Here is a 7,318-nt window from a genome sequence, read left to right on the forward strand (position 1 = left end):
TTCCCTAATCTATTTAGGGGTGTGTCACTGGATTGAGAGCGCTCCAAGAGCAGATAAACTGAACCTTGTGATGCTGGAATCAGTAGGCCACTTTGGCCTACTACCAAAACAGTCAGTGAATGTAGGCAGCTAACTGCTATCGTATTTATTGTTGCTGTATTATAAAAAATAATCACTTATCATTCACCTTATGTCTTCCATGGCCTTCGTATTTTGCAGTAGCAGGTGCTGGGTGCATAAGCAGGAGTATCTCACAGGAGTGGCGTGTGAAACAGAGGGTTGAGGTTCGGGGAATGGTGGGAGGTCCTGAGCAGAGGGGAGGGGAGCACAAATCACGGGGTTCATTTTTAAGTTGAGAAACCAGGGGAGAAACTGTGTTTTCCCTACATAAATTTAATCATCACCTGCTGACTATTGCTCTCTCTACTTGACACATTAGAGAACCAGAGCTTAGAGAAGTCTGAGAACTCACTCTAAGTCACATGATTTGTTTGGGATCTGTATGCTTGTTGTACCCCAAGTCCTCACACTACAGCATGCTGGGAAGCTACTTTTGTTGATGATAATTATTTCATCTCTTTGGAATAATATTTTAGTTGGCCAGTGACAGTCCCTCCACTCCTCAGGGAATGAAAGCATTCCCTGGTTCTCTTAGGCTAGGCAGGCAGAACCAGGTAACTTACCACTTATGCCCCATGTGTGAATACAGTTGGGTGGGTCAGGTTAGTGACATACGCTACCCAGATTTGACTCTGCCACCTTGCTCCAGGAAGAGCCCCAGCTATTGTCTGACTTTCTGAGGTATCCCAGAGTTCAGGTGAGTGACGGCCAGGTTCGGGCATGGTCTTCAGTTCACCACTGCTGGTCAGGTCACATCTCCAGCTTAGTGCCTGGTACATGGCAGCACATAGTAGATGCTCAAAAGATAGTCAGTGCATAGCAATGAGGAGGACTCATCAGCAGTAGAGCATTTGCCTACCTACCGTGCACTAGGTCCTGGGTTCCGTCCCTAGCCCTGCAAAAGAACAAAGAAACAATTTTAATAGGTAAAAGAATTAATCTGAAGAAACGCATTGAGGATAGCATAATAGCTTCATGACTTTTTTCTTTTATTCTTTTACAGGAGGGAGCTGGTTTTTTTTTGTCTTTTGAGACAGTCTTGCTCTGTAGCTCAGGCTGTCCTGGCATTCACAGTCCTCCTGCCTCAACCTTCTTAGTGCTGGGATTACAAGCTTGGGCCACCACTCTTATATTCTTTTAAAAAATTGTTCTTAAATGATGTAGAGATGGTGGATTTTTCAAATATAAATGCCTATTCCTTATTGTTTTGTTCCTTTTTGCTTCTAGCTAAGTAAGTTTTAGAAAACTCAAAATATAATTTTTAAAAAATAGAAGGAAGCTAGCTTCTTCTTTCTTTGTTAGACAATGAATTTCCCTTTCAAACTCCTGGGGTTTGGTGGCCAAATGCATCCTCCAAGGAGCAGTTTTCCTATTTTGTTTATTTTTAGAAATTGAAGCCTGCACACAGAGAAAGCTCTTGAAAACTGGAATCTCAAAAGGGAACTTGTAAGTGATGTCTCTTCAGCAACTTTGAGTAGGTTAGAAAAATGTACCCTCTAATGGGTCAGCCTCTGATCCTGTGCTTCTGTTACATTAAACAGCATTTTTCAAGACTACATTTTGTTCCCTTTTGCTATGACAGATTGGCAAGCAAATTCACTGACCCTTAACAAAAAGTTATCCACATGCTTTCATTGCTTAAATTGGAACTAATTAGGATGGGCAATAAGTCATGCAGACAGAATATTGGAAGCAAAAGGGATTTAAGAGTCTGGTCATTTTGCCCTCCTGTTTTTAAGAGAGGAAGCTGAAATACAGTGAGGCTGCAAATTATTCTGTATACTCAGGCATCTCTCCTGACTTTGGTGACATTCTCTCACATATATTTGCTCATCCAGAAAAGATCTGGCACTTAAGACACTGAAAGTACTGTGAAGGATCCTGTACACAAGTGTCCCCAGCTACCTTCAACAAGCACACACACAAATCCAGCTATGAGAGACTCAAAAATTTACTCATTCCTTATTTGAGATTTCCCTCATCCCCTCATCAGACTCAACCCCTCTTCTTCATGTCAAAATCCTATCCATTCTCCAAAGCCCAAACTGACTGTTAGTTACTCAGTTAAGACTCTCAATGGTAGAGCATATGTTTTGTTGGCTTGAAGCCCTGAGTTTACCACCCAAAAAAAGACTCTCTCAAATGTTACAATCATGAATAATTACTAACTTTTCTGAATGTCTACAGGAATTCCTTCCCTTCTCTGTTGCAGTATGTATCTGCCTTCTTCTGGTCCTACTATGTAGTTAGATCCATGTCACTTTTTCTTCTGTTTCAGCAATATGGTAGACTAAGCTAATGTGGAAATTATAAGTCCTTAAGAATACTGGGGTGAAAATAACCCCCAAAAGTTAATTTTTAGCTGAAAGGGAGTCCTCAAGTGCCAGAAACACAGAGAGGTTGAATGGTAATTTGAAAAATACAAGAATGGAGATTGCAACAGGTGAATGAGAGCAGTGGTATTGATTTGGTGATGATCAGGGCTTTAATGCCACTTTATGATTACCTGAAGGAGAAAAGCAAGAACTGATGCCTACATAGAGATAATAGCCCTCAAAAGCTTCAGTCCTGGCCAAAGAGTACTAAAAATCTCAGCCAACAAGAAGAGAAGAAGATGATAATCAATTCTGTTTGGGAAAAACAAGTTCTTCGGTGAGAGATAAAAATGTCAACTTTATTGCTTTCATTAGTTTATACTCTGGATTTACTTTACCCAGTCCCTCAAGAAACCTTAAGCCTAGAAATTTTCATAGTCTTGAGCCAGTTTTGCCTCTGGGGTACCTGGAGGATGTAACACTAAACTTCCCACTCCCTAGAGCATGGAATGAAAACAAACATGTCTTGTGTCAGTCAGCCTTTTCCTTACTGTGACAAAATACCTGATAAAGTCAACTAAGGAAGAAAAGATTTATTTTGCCTTATGGTTAGAAATGTTTCAATCCATGGGCACTTGGCCCCATTGCTATAGGCCTGTGGTAAGGCAGAGCATCATAGAGGACGGTTGTGTAGTGGAGCACAGTTGCTTACCTCATGTGGCTGGGAAGCAGAGAGAGCCAGAGAGGAAGGGTCTAGGGACAACATATATCCTTCAAAGGCATGCTCTCAGTGACTGGCTTCCTCTAAGCAGGTCCCACCTCAATGTCTACCACTTCCCAATAGCACCATTAAATTATGAACCCATCTCAGCCATTGATGAGGTCAAAGCCCTCCTAATCCAGTCACTTCTCCAAAGCCCTGTCTGTGAACATAGCATTGGAGAATAAGGCTTCACACATGAGCCTTTGGGGGACATTTAATATCCAAAATCACAGAAGGGGAACTCACTATAAAAATTCACAAAGAATGTGTAAGAGTCAGAGATATAATAAACAGAAGGTCTTTCTATCTCAACATTTGATAGAGATAAGCAGTAGGAAAGCGATTATACTCTAAGTATGCATATTAAATTTTGAAAATATAAAAGTCATTGAAATGATAAACCAATGACAATTCACTGTGAAGAAAAGACAAGTAATTTGTAGCAGTGCTGGAACTGAACTGAGGGCCTGTATGCATTAGACAAGGGCTCAGTGACTGTGCTGCCCTCCAAGATAAAAGAAGAAAACCTAAAAGAAAAAAATTAGAACTTCTAGATATGAATAGTCATTTAAAATTACCAATAGATGAATATGTTAATCAGATTAGATTCAGCTGAAGAAGGAATTGAAAACTTGAAAAAATACTCCTGAAAGTAGGACAGAAATAAATCAATGGGATATATGAGACAGCATGGAGAATAGACTGAGAGGTCCAGCTTCTATCTTCAAAGGTCTAATAGGAATTATAGAAGGAGAGAGTAAGACAGGATATGGAAGACAAAATATTTAAAGAGAATAGTTGATTGATAAAATCAATTGATAAAAGATATATTTTCCTCTTTTATGAAATAACTGGCCTCTCTGGAGCACACATTACTTATATGCTTATAAGTAATAAGCATATAAGTAATGCTCTCTGGAGCATACTTATATGCTTAGAACATTATAAGAGCTCATTAAATATTGGTTCAATTAAGAGAGTCCATGTGTACAGTGAAGGACAGGTCACTGGTGACATGTCACTAACGAGGTAGACAAAAAGTACTTGCTGCTGAAGATTCATAGTGAGAGATTGCCTCCAGCTAGGATTGGGAAAGCAGAAAGCCTGGAAGAGGTAAATAAGCACAATTTGACAGGTAGAGTGAAGGGGCTGGGCACTGCAAGCAAACAGGATGATCTAACCAAAGCATGGAGTGGGAAAATGCAAAAGGCATTTGAGACAAGGCAAGTAGCCATCTGGTTCGAATGAATATAGAAGGATTAATTGTGGGAGATTAAGAAAATGAGAGCCAGATGAGGAAAGCACTGAATGTCAGGCTAAATAATTTGGACCATTAAGTTAGAAAGAAGTATCTCAAGAAACTCATTGGTGCAGGCTTTTCAACAAAGGAGTGACAATATCAGGACAGTCATTTAGGAAGATTGATCTAACTTACAATTATGCACAGGATGAACACAGGAGTCAGGAAAATCAAAGGATTGGTGTGTCACTAAGGAAAATGCAACTTGACATGGCTTGAGCAAATAAGAGGTTTATTAGATTGTAGCCAAGATACCCAGAATAGAACTGGTCAGGTAAGTCTTTATCCAGTATGAATAATTTGATTGTCTTTGGAGCCTAGCTCCTGGGAGGTAACCTCCAAATTCTTGAGATTTCCTGAATAATAGGAGCATTTTGTTATTTGTAGTGGGCCTTAAATATTTTTAATAATTAGGTGGCCCATGTTGGGCATCTAGAGAGTTAATCCTAAAGGGATGATGGAGCTGCTTGTGCCAGAAAGATCCATGTGACCCATAGGATATTAGCCTAATCTCCAAGAGGAGAGGGCAGGACAGAAGACTGAGTTTAACCATGTAATTAATAATTTATTCAATCATGCCTATATAATGAAATCCCAATTAAAAAACTGGGACAACAAAGCTCAAGCAAGAGTCCTGGTGAACAATATTCTGTGTGCTTGGAGGGTGACACCACCTGACTCCTATTCCTATGTGCTTCTTTCTTTGGCTGGTCCTGATTTGTATGCTCTTAGCAATAATAAAATGGTAATCATTTGTATGCAGTTGACATTTGATAAGTAGGATCACTGACCCCTGTATAGTCAAAACTCTGATTATAACTCAACTATCTCAATAGGAGGTGGCTTTGAAGTCACAATAGTGTAATTCTACTGCATTATGATTTAATACTGCATCTTTATATTTGTTTACATTTTTATCAAATGCAAATGGTGCCATGTATGTTCTCTAAGTGTTTGTGTACAAAATTTTAATAGATTTTCATTTTTTAATAATAAGTTTGTGGATATTTTATAGCAGTAGATGATAGAACAGACTATTATCCACATATGCTTTATGTATTTATGACAAACCAACTTTCTCTTAATGTTTCTAGACTACATAATCTATCTGTGAGTTTTTTTTAAATTGTGACAAATGTCTTCCCCAAAAATCCACATATAAGTGATCTTCACAGTTCAAAGTCTTGTAGTTCAAGGGTCACCTGCAGTGTGGCTCTAATTTCTATGAGTCATTTCAACTCATTATCAAACTTGAAGGAGTAAATGTGAACTCTGAGTTTGTAGTCAATTGGTCAGAAGTGTGGGTGGCCCGGGAACCTCTGAACTTGCTGCTGGTCTCTGAAGGAGGCAGTCCTGTGGAAGACTATGCCCTTAATTTAAGAAGTTTGGCCTAATTCTGGGTAGTCAGTGTCAAAAGTCATTGCATCCAGCAGTGCACAGATGCTGAGGTGGGACCATGATTTGCATGGTCTAGGAATAGCATGGGGGCCCAGGTGGCTGCAGAGAGTAATGGTGCTATAGTTTGGTTATGAATGTCCTCAAAGGCCATGTATTAAAGGATTGGTAGGAGCTTGCAGCACTATTGGGAGGTGGTGGAACCTTCAAGAGATGGAGCCTAGTGGAGAGGAGTAAGATCACAGGGATGGTACCCTGGAAGGGAATATTGGGACACTTGGCCCATATCTGTGTCTTTCTGTTTCTTGGCCGCCATGAGGCAAGGAGCCCTCACCCACATGCTCTTGCCCTGATGTATGTGCTGCCACATGCCCCAAACCACCAGGTCAACTGGCCATAGACTGAAAGTTCTGAAATCATGAGCCAAAATAAGCCTTGCCTCTTTTTAAGTTGAATCTTTCGGGTATTTTGTCAAAGAAATGGAAAGCTGACTAACACAATTGGTTAGAGTGATAACATACAAGACCTGACAGAAAGCCAGAGTGAGATCACGTAGGCAGTGGTTCTTAGCTCTAGTTGAACGTTTGCATCACTGGGAAGCTTTTAAGAGAAACCGATATTCAGACCCCACACCAGATCTATTAAGTCAGACTCTCATTTTTATAATTTCTTCAGATGAGAGAGGTCCAGATAGAGACACTGCTTGACTGTAATAAAAGGACATTAGATTTTGTTCTGAGCGTCAGAGGATGTTGATGAAAGGTGTTGGGGAGAGAAGTGACATATTTGCTTCAAGTTTTTAAAGACTCTCTCTGGCAGTTGTGGGAGGAATTTTACGGTGGAACAGGACTGGAGGCAGGAAATCAGGTGAGAGATGAAGGTGGAATAAAGTGGAAGGTAGAATGAAGTGCCTTGGAATAAGGCACTTCTGGAAGTTGTTATAGAGAGGTGGCAGCAGTAGAAAGAAATGGTTATATCTGGGGGAAGACAATTTGCCAAGAAACTGGATGTAGGGTGTGAGGAAAAGAAGCCACAGATGAATGCCCAATTTGTTTTTTGTTGTTGTTGTTGTTCAAGCAACAGAGTAAAAGGTAATAGTAATTACTATTACAAGGAGCAGATAGTCAACTGCCCAGCACTGAGTCACATGCCCACTTCTGGAGTAAGGGTAGAGCATGTGCCTAAAACACATGTACTGAGATTGGCAGAAGACATTTCACCAGAGTAAAAATCAGGGCAGGTTTCCAAAGAGAGAGGCACTTGTTGAGCAACTAAGAGCTCAAAAAATAAATAGCTCTTAGAAGTCTGTTGGCTATATTTTGAGGGCACATTGGGTAAAAACAACTTTAAGAATAAAATTTAGCTCTTCCTCTTTCTCTTTCCCTTCCCAGACAATTTAGTCCTAGAGCCATTAGGCGGGACAAG

The sequence above is a fragment of the Castor canadensis genome, chromosome 9 (assembly GCF_047511655.1).
Source record: "Castor canadensis chromosome 9, mCasCan1.hap1v2, whole genome shotgun sequence".
In the NCBI taxonomy this organism is placed as follows: Eukaryota; Metazoa; Chordata; class Mammalia; order Rodentia; family Castoridae; genus Castor; species Castor canadensis.